This window comes from Mercenaria mercenaria, chromosome 5 (assembly GCF_021730395.1).
Source record: "Mercenaria mercenaria strain notata chromosome 5, MADL_Memer_1, whole genome shotgun sequence".
NCBI classification, from domain to species: Eukaryota; Metazoa; Mollusca; class Bivalvia; order Venerida; family Veneridae; genus Mercenaria; species Mercenaria mercenaria.
In genome coordinates this window covers 50,874,391-50,888,226 of record NC_069365.1, presented here as the reverse complement: position 1 = coordinate 50,888,226, position 13,836 = coordinate 50,874,391, and the positions used below count along the sequence as shown (strand labels likewise).

General features: G+C 35.9%; 1 non-coding gene across 1 annotated transcript; it reads left to right on the top strand.

Annotated features, from left to right (window-relative positions):
* Positions 1 to 13,343: 13,343 nt before the first annotated feature.
* Trnaa-ugc (transfer RNA alanine (anticodon UGC)) lies at positions 13,344 to 13,416 on the top strand. Its single transcript has one exon. It is a non-coding gene; the product is annotated as a tRNA-Ala (tRNA).
* The last annotated feature ends 420 nt before the right edge of the window (positions 13,417 to 13,836 follow it).

The following is a 13,836-nucleotide window of genomic DNA, read 5'->3' as shown; positions in this document are numbered from 1 at the left end:
CTGGCAGCATGCGGGCGCTGTCAAAACAGATAGGCACGTCATGATTAAGCGGTGATATCCCAACTTCGGCGTCTTTCCTTTTGCAGTTCTAAACAATTTAAAAAAATTGGGAGAATGTAAATTTTATATTGATGCTATTACTGTCGTCAAAGTGTAACAAAGTGTCTTCTATTGAATGATTTCGTTATTTGATTCTTTCTCTGGTCAAATTTCTCTTTTCCTCATCCGCATTTTTCACAAGTCGTCGTCTTTCTGCCACAATACTCTGTCTTAGTGATGCCGTTCGCTTCACCCACTGTGCTTTTATGATTCAGATGCTATTTTCCTGTTGTTTTTCCCCGGTGCGACTTAATGTGTTTCTCTTGACAAAACATCCTTGTGACACTTTAGCATGTTTGTTTACAATGATGCTTTATATGAAACTGCTATGCTACAACTTGCTTTGTAGTCAATTTAACAATGAATGTTATAGTACGCCAGTGTATGTTTCACAGATTTCTGCCAGAAGGAGTTCTTATTTTAAGGTATTGTCATGAGTTACAAGAGAGGCATGAGTAAGTAAAGAACCAACTTATTAAAAGAATCTGTATATTTTACAAGGCAGTGTTATCGAATGAAAGTGAATAAAGTTTAATTTCATTTAAGCACATCTAATTTTTTGTAACATTTCAAAACCACCACCGATCTTATTGCACTCAGACAATACAATAAATGTAGACCTGCATCAAATTTAGCAATACAACAATCCACAAAATATGCAAGAAACAAAAAAGTACTCTACAGACTAAGGGAATATTTGTTTTTGGACTGTTAGACCAATATAATGACTTTTCGTTTGATGTTTAATTTTCACAATACAAAAACACCACGGATAATAAATTGCCCTCAAGTAATAGATATGAATAACATCAACCTAGAAACAACTTCGCAATTTTAAACTACTTTTGACAAAACTGTAAGCTTAAAAAGGAAGTTCTTGCGTTTCCGAAATAGAAACACTATTTTTGGTCGGGACCGTAAGTTCAGTGGAGAAAACACTTCTAAGCTGACTGTGTCTGACGGACATATCAGCATCGCGCGCAACACCCGATCTTGTCTGACATAGAAACGCATTCAAGACTTGCTGCCGGAATCGGCTCCCAATGAGACAATACAGAATGAAATTAACAGCGTGATTCAAATAGTACATCTGATTTACAGTTGCCCATGCTATTTCCTGGGTTGATGTCATTCCAGACTCCTCATCAATCCAAAATGATCGTCCGACCAGAAAAATGTGAGCAGGTGTTATAGTAACGACGAAAACTACATCGACTAAAAGCAACGTCAGTGTTATCTGGTTAGCTCGATTGTCATATGCTGGTTTGTACCCGGCATCACGCATGTAATTTGTCAGCATGCGCCTACGCAATTGCTTGCTGAATTGTAACTTCCGTACAATAATTGTACCTCCAATAAATAAGATCGCTTCCGGTATCACAAGAAAGCCGAAAGTTGCTATTGTTTGATGTATCCCAGTAAAATATTGCCCATACAGTGGATCATCATACCAGCATATGTCAATAGTTCGAACACATGCTGATACCTGGTTCTCTTTTGCATCAATGCCGACTAACTGTTTGTCTGTTTCGTCTTCAATCTTCGAGTTGTTGAAACATTCACATTGTGCTTCGGACTCGGAATTCAGCGACAGGATGTTGCTATTAGGTAGTGTATCGTATATTGTATCTAAGATGTCTTGGCATGGATTTGTCGATCGTTCATTTGAGACATTTTGGACAGAGTTAGAAATATCACCAGATGTCTCATTATAGGTTACTTGGTACAGTTTCATTCCAAACAATATATGTCCATGAACAGCAAACAAGATAGTCATCAGCATAAGTGAACTTGCAACCGCAATTTTCACATTGCATAATGTTTTCACCTTATATGGCTTCACTGTACATATTGTTCGCTCGATTGTTACAAGAGCCAGTATCACAGCTGAAAATCCGCCGCCAATGTATGTCAAAAAGAAGTGCAGTTTGCACACCACGTTGTGAATATGACGGACATCAAAATCAAACATATAGATAAGCCACCATCTAGGCAACATTATCGTCATTACAAGTAAATCAGCGACGGCTAAAAATGTAAGAAAAACGGTAGAGGACGTCTTTTTGTTTCTTCTACTCGTGAGTACAATTATTGTCAAAATATTTCCCAATACTCCTACACAGAAAACAATGGGCGATCCAACAATCCATATGATCCTTGCTATGTCATAACTTTTATACTGGTTGCTATTCATTGTTAAGGAACGGTCACTTTTATTTTTTGTCTTAAGTCAAAGCCACCAACTTCTAGCTGGAATATCTGATCTTTTTATTGTAGAATGTCTTTCACGTTATTATGTAAGCGGTCAATGCTGCTGGCATGGCATTCCGCGTATTATTTATATCCACGTAGGAGGTACATAAATGAGGCGTGGTTATTATTCGTTTTGCGCAAGTTAAATTGGCTTTCCACAAAGAAAAAAATAGTCAAAGAGTCAATTTAGTAAGACTGGCAGTTTAAGATATATAACTATATAAGGAAGTTACAGCATAAAGACACTATCCCTATACGGGCAAATTATGAAATGAACGTAAGAGCAAACGGCGTACATTTTAAGAAATAATTACTTTACCAATGTTCCTCCAGTTTAGAAATTGTGCAAAAGAGTTGCACAATATACCCGCCCCTTGAACCTAAAAAAGACTAAAACTAATATTTGTGAACGTTTCGAGAGTTGTGGTCATGGCACAGTTTGATATGGTTGTTACTGATTTGCAGATGATTGTTCTATTCGATGAAATGAAACGTTAGTATAGCAAGTACATGGGGCTACTCAAATGCATATCAATTTCTCCGTAAGTAATGTGGGAAACATTTTGTCGAATAACCTCTTTTCACACAATTAAACTTATTGATATAGTATATGATATTTTAAGCGGAACGGAAAGTTCTGTCAACTATTTTTGTAAGCGCTATGTCCGTCCTTTTGAAACATACATAATCAGAGCCTTCATAATTGTTATGCTTTTTATTGAGTTGCATTGTCAAATGTTAAAAAATTAAGGATGTGCGAGGAAAAACAGTATTAATTAGATAATCAAGGCAAAAATTCCGGGGGTCACATAATAGCTGAAAGAAATAAATCCTCAACTCCTGTTTTTTTGTAAGTCAGTTCCAGTTTTTATTTCATTTTGGACTTATACTTGATTTCTGTTAGCATTTTCAAGGAGATTGTTTGCATTTATAGAAGTGTAAACAAACCTTATGACTCATATGTTAATACCCACGTTTTGGCTGTCAGTTTGGAAGATATTCCATAGTGTTGACCTGTCTGCCAACAAATCCATGACCCCTATTTTTCTTGGTGTTTTTTATGGTTTATAGGTCAATATAAGAACAAAAGGCCAGGAATTCTTTTTAAAAATTGTCCTGGCTATGTGTTACAGCTCTCAGAAGATTGTTAATATTATATTGAACATATAGCAAATTTATTTACTACGTACAGCCTACGTGCGGTTATTTTTTCAGGATATCCGCCATTTTGAAAAATGTTTCTTCGAATATTTCTTTCTAACAAAATGTAAGCCAAAATAAATGCTAAATAATTAAGATATGGCTTATAATGTACCATTTGACCAAACATATTCTACTTGTTGTGATTTTTTTCCACCCTTATTTTGGCTGGCAGTTGCCTAAAACTGATGTAAGATGTACAATGCGGTAGGGGTAGGTAATTGAAAATAAGCCGCACCATGAGAAAATCAACATAGTGCGTTTGCGACCAGCATGGATCCAGACCAGCCTGTGCATCCGCGCAGTCTGGTAAGGATCCATGCTGTTCGCTTTCAAAGCCTATTGCAATTAGAGAAACCATTATCGAACAGCATTGATCCTGACCAGACTGCGCAGATGGTAGCGTGCCCTTCTTTCAGTCGGGAGATCGGGAGTTCTATCCCTATCAGCGTCAGACTTTTTTATTATTTTATTTAAATTTCACTAGTTCTATTTTTTTTATTGTATTTATCATGAATTTTTCAAATATTGTAACAAAAAATCATTGATGTGAAATTTTAAATTTTACGAAATGCTTTGTTTTGATGTCAGGTTCCAATGTAGCCTGGAACCCCATTGTATACTGCCTGTACAGCAGATATAACTTAAAAGTTTTGGGTCCAAATTAACAGGCATTGAATTTTGGAAATGCACACATTGCTCTTCTCCCCTTTCACATATGTCATATATTGCATCCACGCTCTCAAGAATCACTGATCAAATTTTTACTCTTGGAAAAAACTGTTGGCTATACAAATGAGAATAAACATCAAAATGGCATTAAAAGATTAACTTAAAAAGTCCTAGATTTTTAGCAGTTCAGAAAATTAAACAGGAGTTTTCGAGAATTTCGGCAAACAGTCTTTTTCTCAGAGCAAAATTCTAATCAGTAATTGAATGGTTTGTCTTTTGAATGAACATTGTACATGTAAATATATGTTTGTCATTCTCCCATACGCGATGTCTACCATAGCAGAATTGAGGATGTGGGAGTTTAGCCAGAGCAACCAGAACAGCCAGAGTAGCCAGAAACCAATCCTAACCCTAACCCTGGCTGCTCTGGCTAATTTCATGCAAGTCAGAATTGATCCGGCCCATTCTTCCTTCCAAAAAGAACGTAATTTGACAATAATGACATTAAAAAGAACTATATTAGTCATTGTCTATGATCCCAGGACTACGTAAATTCTAATTTCTATAAACGTTGGAATTGGAACATAAAATATTTATATTTAATAGGTCTTCATTTCCAAACATTCACCCGAAAAGAGACACAATTTCTTTCATTAGGCTAGGCCTAATGAGATTCTATTAGGTTAAAAACATTCACAGACCAAGCTTTTAAATTTCAAGCATTTATCATTAGTGATTGGTTTAGAACTATGATAATAGTTTATGTAAAATTGTTGATACAGTATGTTTCAATATGAATAACAGAAATTATTCAAATACGTTTTTCTCTTCATCTTGGTGCAGATGTATATTTACACCGCACTTTCTTTTGTTTAGAATATCTGTCAGGTGTTCACATGTTGAGATTTAATTTTAATGCAGTCTAAGACATAACAAGTTTCATATAGGCCTATTGCATTCAGACATTATGGATTATCATTAATCCATTTAATTGTAATAGTAGAACATAAACTTCCTAAAACGGATCCATGATTTGAGATATTAGATGCCAAAGAAGTATAAAATAGATTTTTTTTATAGCTCTTTGCAGCCTTACTTATTTGGCTTATTGGGATGACTTATTCTATGATCTGTTATTTAATAGTTGTCATCCCACGGGACAGCAACAGTCAAAAGTAATCACGCTGTCTCAAACGTCCTATTATTTGGACTATGTTGCAGCCATTGCAATAACACCACTTCTTTAGTTCGTTATGGGGCACTGGTGATTTTTCAAGGGAGTCCTGCCTTTTAGGTAGCTCCTAATTTCATATTAAATATTATGCTGGACTTCAGTTACCCAAGGAGTAATGTATCAGACGTCATGCGGCTAAATGCTCTCTTAGCCATCTGCTCGTCAACCGTTGTTTATTGCAGAATATACAGAGCTTGATTTCTTTGTTTAACTGGAAATCAAATCGAGCCATGTTAGAATGTTTTGTTTTTTGCGACGTGACGTCATCTGAACATTTGATATAGTGGACGCAACTTGACCCCGATGGTTGACCTTTGTGTTATAATACATAACGAGACACAACTTGTTATTGAAAAGGACTGTACGTAAAAACACGAACTGCACGAGAAAATGAAAATATAAATTTATGAAAATATAAAATAATGTATTGGAAAGTTTTAACTGATCAAATGTAAATATACATACTTTGAAACTGCACTGTATGCAAACTAATTCCATATAAATATACATGGCTACCCTAAGCACCCCTTACTTCTATAATGTGTTTTGCTACACAAAACAATTTCAGCGGTGTTTGAGATCTTTTGGACTGATTCAACATGTCAATACTCCTACTCATTCTGGTGGTCATATTCTTGACCTGATGATCACAAAGCTAGAAGACAAACGTGTGAATGCCTCAGAACCTTTGCCAGACTATTTCATCTCTGACCGCTGCTTTGTTAGTTGTAACATGAACAGTGTCGCCCTCCCTTGATCAAGAAAGAAATCAAATCTCGCAATTGGAAATCTGTATCCGGTGACACATTACAAGCAGAATTCGGTCAATTACATAACATTGTAGTGAACTCGTCCAATGTCAATGATCTTGTGTCTGAGTTCACTAGAATCACGTCCGACATTGTTCAGAAACATGCCCCTCTAAAGGAAAGAACTATTCTCTGTAGACCGACAGTTCCTTGGTACTCAGGATACCTAAAACAGCTGAAACAATACAAATGATCAATAGAAAAAATCTTTATGAATGACAAATCTGACCTGTCAAAGAAAGTATATAGTGGTGTAAGAAATGTATATAGTGCTGAACTTTCTAGGGCCAAGGATGCGTACTACCAGAACAAGATTGGAGAGGCAGAAGGAAACATCAAAAAGCTATATGCTGTAACATCCGATTTACTGGGAAGGTCGAAGGACAATCCGCTCCCATTACACACAAATGCAGTAGCTTTGGCAAATGACTTTCTACGATACTTTGCTGATAAAATTAAGTTGAGAAATAATCTTGACAATATATCAACTGAAACACCCAATAGTAATTCTTCCTACTCAAATCCACCTGTGATTATGAATACATTTACTGCCTTCAAACCACTTTCCGAAAACGATATTTTGAAACTTGTATATGCATCAAAATCTACAACTTGTGAACTTGATGTGATACCAACTAAGAAATTAAAGGAGCATTTTTCACAACTTGCTCCCGTTGTGACAGAAATTGTAAATCGGTCACTGCTATCTGGTGTGTTCCCTGAGGAATGGAAAAGTGCTGTGATAAAACCTTTGTTGAAGAAGAAAGGTCTCCCACTTGAACTGCAAAACTATCGCCCAGTGTCAAATTTAACATTCCTCTCCAAAATTCTTGATAAAGCTGCACTAAACCAAATCAATAAGCATATTGAAGCTAACAATCTCCTCCCAGCTTACCAAAGTGCCTATAGAAAATATCATGGGGTTGAAACAGCAATGGTCAAAATGTATAATGATCTTTTGGAAACCATAGATGAAAATCAAATAACAATCGTGGTCATGATCGACTTGAGTGCAGCGTTCGATACCATCGATATCCCGATACTGATTCAAATCCTTCAAGATGACTTTGGTATACATAGCACTCCCTTGAAATGGATAGAATCTTATCTCACAAACAGAACAATGAAAGTTTTAGTCGAACAGTCAGCATCTGACACGGAGCCACTGAGGTTTGGTGTCCCGCATGGTTCTTGTGCCGGACCGGCGATCTTTACCCTGTATATATCGGCTCTCAACCGAGTGGTGCAGAAATATCCAGCTGATCTCTATGGATACGCGGACGACCACAAGATTGCATTAAAACTTCAAGCGGGAAATTCTCAAAATGAGACAACTGTTCTTCAACAACTCGACAGTTGTCTCAATGAAATCATAAAATGTATGACAACCTTCAAACTGAAAATGAAATCAGTCTAAAACTGAAATAATTATGTATGGAACCAGACAACAGTTAGCGAAATTGAACATCACAAGTGTAAACGTTGGTTGGTGTGACATAAAATGCGTCGATCATGTCAGAGACCTGGTTGTAACTATGACCAATACACTCAACTTTGCCCATCACATTCAGAAAAAGTGTCAGATAGCTCATGTGCAGTTACGAAACCTTAGGGCTATACGGAAACATCTCACACAAAAGTCAACTGAATCATTAGTGCATGGATTGGTTCATTCTCACATTGACTTCTGCAACAGTTTATTTACAGAAATTCCAGCCTACTAAATCAATAAACTACAGCGAGTCCAAAATCATGCCGCTAGAGTAGTCAAGAATGCTTCCTATAAAAAAAACAAGTGCCGAACTTCTGAAAGAATTACACTGGCTTCCAGTTAAGGCTAGGGTCATGTTCAAAGTTTTAGTAATAGTCTTTCGTGTCATCAATGGTACAGCTCCAGTATATCTGAGGGAAATGTTTGTACCTATTCGACAACGATACAGACTTCGCTCACAAAGTGACACTAACTTTAACATCCCTAGACGGCGAACAAAATTAGCAGACAGATCTATTGCGGTCGTTGGTCCGAAATGGTGGAACGATCTGCCTAGCTATCTGAAAATCATTCAGTCTGAAGACTGCTTTAGGTCAAAACTGAAAACACATTTATTTAGGCAGTTTCTTGACCAATGAGTGTAGTCTTGTTAAAATACAAAATATCAGAGGTGGTGTAAAATAGTATTTATACATGTCCAAATCTCTAAATCCAAGTTCTAGAATCCTGTTCATATTTTGTATGTATATATTTTAAATGTGTGTTATGTAATTGCAAAGAGCAATAGAATATTTTATAATTTTTGCGCTATATAAATGCCATGTATTTGTATTTGTATTTGTATTTGAAATAATCGATATGAATAATCAGCCTAAGGTCAACCATCGCGGTCAAGTTGCGACTACTATACATGGTATTAAACATAGGGAAAACATATAGGGCCTACATTTATTACAAAATCATAATTGTGAATGATATAATATTCTTTTGTTCATCAGCGGCTTCATGGTCCTATCGAGTCCTATGGGGTCCCATCAAAAGAGGGTTAAGTCGTCATAACCTTAATTGTGTTCAGGGGTGGATCCAGGATTTTTTCCAGGGGTTGGGGGTCCTGTTGCGGGGGGTGGGAGTACGGGGGGCACCCCCGAAAAATTTGTTTCACGGGGTCAACGGAGAGCTTATTTAGAGCGTTTTAGAGTAACAAGGATCTGAATTCCATCAAAAACATAATCATCACTTCGAAAATTAAAAATCCAATATTATTTTACAAATTTTCCCATGATATGAAAACGAGCATAGTCGGGGTATTGATGAACAAGGATGAAAAATTCATTCTTGGTCTTGACTAAGTTTAAGCCTCTGCCAATGACTCGCCAACTTCTAAAGGGTTATTAAAAATATAATATAAATCATCGATGTAGATATCTATTTCCATTATCGATGTGGATGTTTGCCAATTTCTTGTTTATACCCTTCGTTGATTAGAAGCAACTGTATGCGATTGAAACAAACTGCACACAATTAAGGAAGTAGACCTGTTATGACAATCGATAAATTCTGATTCTATTATCACCGCATGCAATTTCAATTCCAACACGCCAAAAGGACAAACTAGCACTTAAACACGACATATTGGCACACTAATTTGTCGTTTTGACGCGTTGACAAGTTGGCGCCCTTCAAACACTCCAACAGGTCAGAACAAAAAGACAGAAATCAGCCATCATATCAACAGGAATTGTCACACCTGTTGTTTTTTTCTCCACAAATTAATGAATAAATGTTATCAGAGGTGTACATGTTTACTTTACTATCATATATACATTGTACCCGTTTTCCGTAATATCATAACGTACCGGTGTAGATACGTCGGTGAAATGTCTGGTATTTTGAATAATGAATTGTCAATTGTTTTTTTTTCTTTTGTGGAATAAATGTCGGCGATTCAAACTGCAGACATAACCGAAATAATATTCCTGCAAAACATGCGTATATTTTGCGGTGAGTTATTTTGATAACAAAGTGGAATATTGTATTCTATGGAACAGAGTTAGAGCAAAAAGCTTTCGTACATCCAATCTTGCGATTTACATATATGCATTTGTGATTCTCATCTTCACATTCTTCCTTCTGACATCCCATTTTGCATTATTACATCACCATTTGTGCATCTTAAGTTTACGTGTTTCTTTCTGACATTCGTACATGCTTAATTGTTTCATTTTGATAACATGGTTACTTCTTCATTAGTCTATGAAATCTTGCTTTCGGTCATGCTGCAATGTGACATGCATCACTCGCTGTATTAGCTTGTGTTTAATCTGTCTATGTGCTGATGATATGGACAGAAGTGGCACCTGGGCGGATTGAATGTGCTTACTCGTACGCATAAACAGCTAAAAAAGTTTAAGACATGCGAGCACACACAATCTCCCATGTCACCATGCAGAATGCAGCATAGCACTAAGCATAATGAGGTTACCATAATGTACATCTCTCGTTATGATACCAGATGGCGGTTTTATCTTCGTGCTCGGAAGCTTCCGCTAAACCACGGGAAAAAGATACGACACTGTGCATTTTGGCTATGTGTCCGATGACCGGACCTAACCTGTTTGATTTCGCCTCAGCCAAGATATTGTGCAGCTTACACATTTTCAACTGTTATGCACTTAATGTGAAAACCAAGATGATGTATACTTAACAAAACTGTGTTTGTTGAACAGAGATTGATTAGGGCTTTCCAAAAATGTATACTTTTATATGTCTGTGATCTATATTATTTTCAGCGTAAGGCTGAACATATCCAAAAAATGCAGTTTTTTAGTGTTATGCTGCTGCAGAGATTTTTTCCATTTTTTTTTTGAAAGCATGTATATAGTGCTAAACATGCAACATACCACTTCTTTAACATTTTATATAATGTAGCATCTATCTGTGTTTGGAATTTTTTTTACCAGGTAAGAGTTTTTGGGCAGTTACAGAAATCAGCTTGACAAATGTCAAGATGCTTATGTGTAACACTTTAGCATTTTTCAGTCTCAGTCTGTTTGAGAGCAGAATAGAAATGAGGGTGTTTTTCAGTATGGTCAGCCAATTTTTGCTCTTGCATGTTTTTCATTTTAATACAGTTTTATATGATGGAAAAGTGATAAATTTTACATGGAATTGAGTTCTAATAGAGATCTATCAGTATCTGCACTTTTTGGAAAAAGCAAAAATTGACTTGAAAAGGGATTCTTCTTTGTATTCACAACTTTTCAAAATATTGGATATTTTGGTGGTATTGATTGTATCAAGGATTATTGGATTATCGGACTATTATTGGACAACTGCATAGCTAGAAGCAGTTTGCGTACAACTGTGCGAGACCTGTTGAAAAAAAGAAGCTGGGGTAGCTACAGATCAGCTCACGCGGAAAACCCACATTCCGTTTTACCTCGAAGGAAAAATATTGCATAGTGAGGAATTGCTCCGAGTACTTCCTAATTCTGACTCGGAGTACTGACTGTTATAGTTTTATTACTTTAGCGGAATTTCGTCGAGTCACTCCGAGAAATTACCTGACGGAACTCCGAGTCGAAATTATACAGGTAACACTATAATGATTTCCGGTATTTTATGGCCGCTCCGCGTGACTCCGAGTCTGTATAAACAATAAATTGGTCATTTCGAGTGCCGCGAGATGATTTGACGAAACTTCGAGGCAGTATTTTCTTACTTGGACGGATTGTTTTTATATAAATAGCTTGTTTTTTTTAATTGAATATATGAAACTGTTGTCAATTTTTATATTGAAATAGTTTCTGACCATGCGAATTAGATTAAGAAATATATTTATGTATAATAAACTAAATTATTAATCATACGAAGTTAAACAAACTTTCAAATCACCGCCGTTAAAGACAAGTGATTTGTTAAATTTTGATATTCAAATACTTCCTGACTTTGCGAATAAAATTTAGGAAAAAGGTCGTGTAATAATTTATGCACTAAATTAAGAATAATTATAAATAGATAAACTTTAAAATAACACCCGCTAAAAGTAAATTGTTTAGTATGATATTCAAAATACATGCGAATTAGATTTAGAAGTAAATTTATGTAGAACGGACTAAATTATTAATCATATATAATTAAACAAATTTCAAATAACTGCCGTTAAAAATAGTGATTTGTTAAATATTATATTGAAATAGTTTCTGACAGTGCAAATTAGATTTAGAAATAAACTGATGTAAAATGGATTAAATTAGAAACTGTATAAAACTAGATCAACGTTAAGATAGAAAAAAAATATTTTAAAGTAAGATAAAAACGCTACAGTATTAGTTTTATTTACAAATTCTGTGTTATTTCGCTTATCACTATGTAAAATATAATCACCCTGCTCCGAGTAATCTAAATTCTGTTCTCGAAGTTACTCGAAGGCCCATTTGAATTTGTATAGGTAATTAATTATTCGTCTCGGAGTCACTTGAAGGAATTCCGCCAAGTGCCTCGGAAACAAAAGAAATCAATATAGCTGTGTATTCCGCTAATTGGATTTCATCTCGAGTTACTTCGAGGATTTCCTTCGAGTCACTTCGCATTAATCCTCGGAGTCAGATAGCGAAATTCCTTGACGGAAAATGGTTGACTCGAAGAAACTTCGAGTCGGAGCCGTGGTACTCGTTTTGGCCATCCTCCGAGGATCGAATAGAATGGGTTTTCCGCGTGAGCTGATCTGTATAGCTGAACAAGTAATATTGGCAATACATAGATTGCCATCCAGAAACGGAGGTGTAAAGCCAGTCATCATAAAAACGATAAACAATAAGGTAAAAACTAGAGTAATGAGGAAAGAAAGGAGATGAAAAAAGCTGGGCATCAGCTGGTAAATGATGTCACTAGAATGTATACTGGTTTGATAAATAGACTGGCATGATCAGATAAGCAGTGCTTGGTTTTTGAACGGGTCAGTATACGGACAAACAAAGGTTGGTGATAGAATCAAATTTGACATTTTGGATGATATCAACCAAGTGATCATGAATTAAAATTCAAGAAAGGTACATCAAACGTATAAAGACTTTCTTCATCTGAACGGTGGCCATACATCGATACATGTAAATATTTGTTATTCATGTTTGCAGGTTTTGTTTCATTCCAGCTTTTGTTTCCTTTCTTATTTTCTGCTTAAGTGTGATATAGAACCATTAATGTGCTGTCAATTATGTGTAATAGGAGCGGAAAAATGTGCAGCCCGATACATTCCTCCCTCCTTTTTGCAAAGACAAACTCAGTAGCAGTGTGTATATAATGTATATAATTAGTCTATGTTATCGATTGTCCGATTAGCTCAGTTGGTAGAGCATCTGACTTGCAAGCAGAAGGTCGCAGGTTCGAGTCCTGTATCGGGCTGCACATTTTTCGGCTCCTATTACATTGGTGCCGTGAGTGTGGTGACTAGCCTTGGAATCCTAGAGCTAGGGTGAAGCAATGGCAGTGTTAGTCAAACAGAATCTGAGTTTGTTTTTGAAAAAAGGAGGGAGGAATGTAGCAGTGTGTATATAATGTATATAATTAGTCTATGATATCGATTGCCCGATTAGCTCAGTTGGTAGAGCATCTGACTTGCAAGCAGAAGGTCGCAGGTTCGAGTCCTGTATCGGGCTTCACATTTTCCGCTCCTATTACATATGCAAATATACATGTAGGTGAATAAGTAGTTTAAACACAAGATATCTTTGGGATTTTTATCTATAAAATACTAAAGACATACACACAGTACCATTTAGTACCATTAGATCAGATCTGACATAAACAAAATACATTTCTTTATACAAAATATGTCTAAATCAACCATTATGTATATCTTTTAAGTTAATCTTTACAATTTAAAGCAAAGCGATAACGCGATAAAGACAAAGTAAAGGGAGGTAAAAAACAAAAATGTGTATTTGCTTCTTGGCATCCTATATTATTGAAATTATTCAATTATCGGCAAAGCGATTGCATTTATTACATTGTATAAGTCAGGGTAAACTTTGTGTGTTATTATCAGTATTTATCTTAAAGTTTTTGGTTTAATAAAA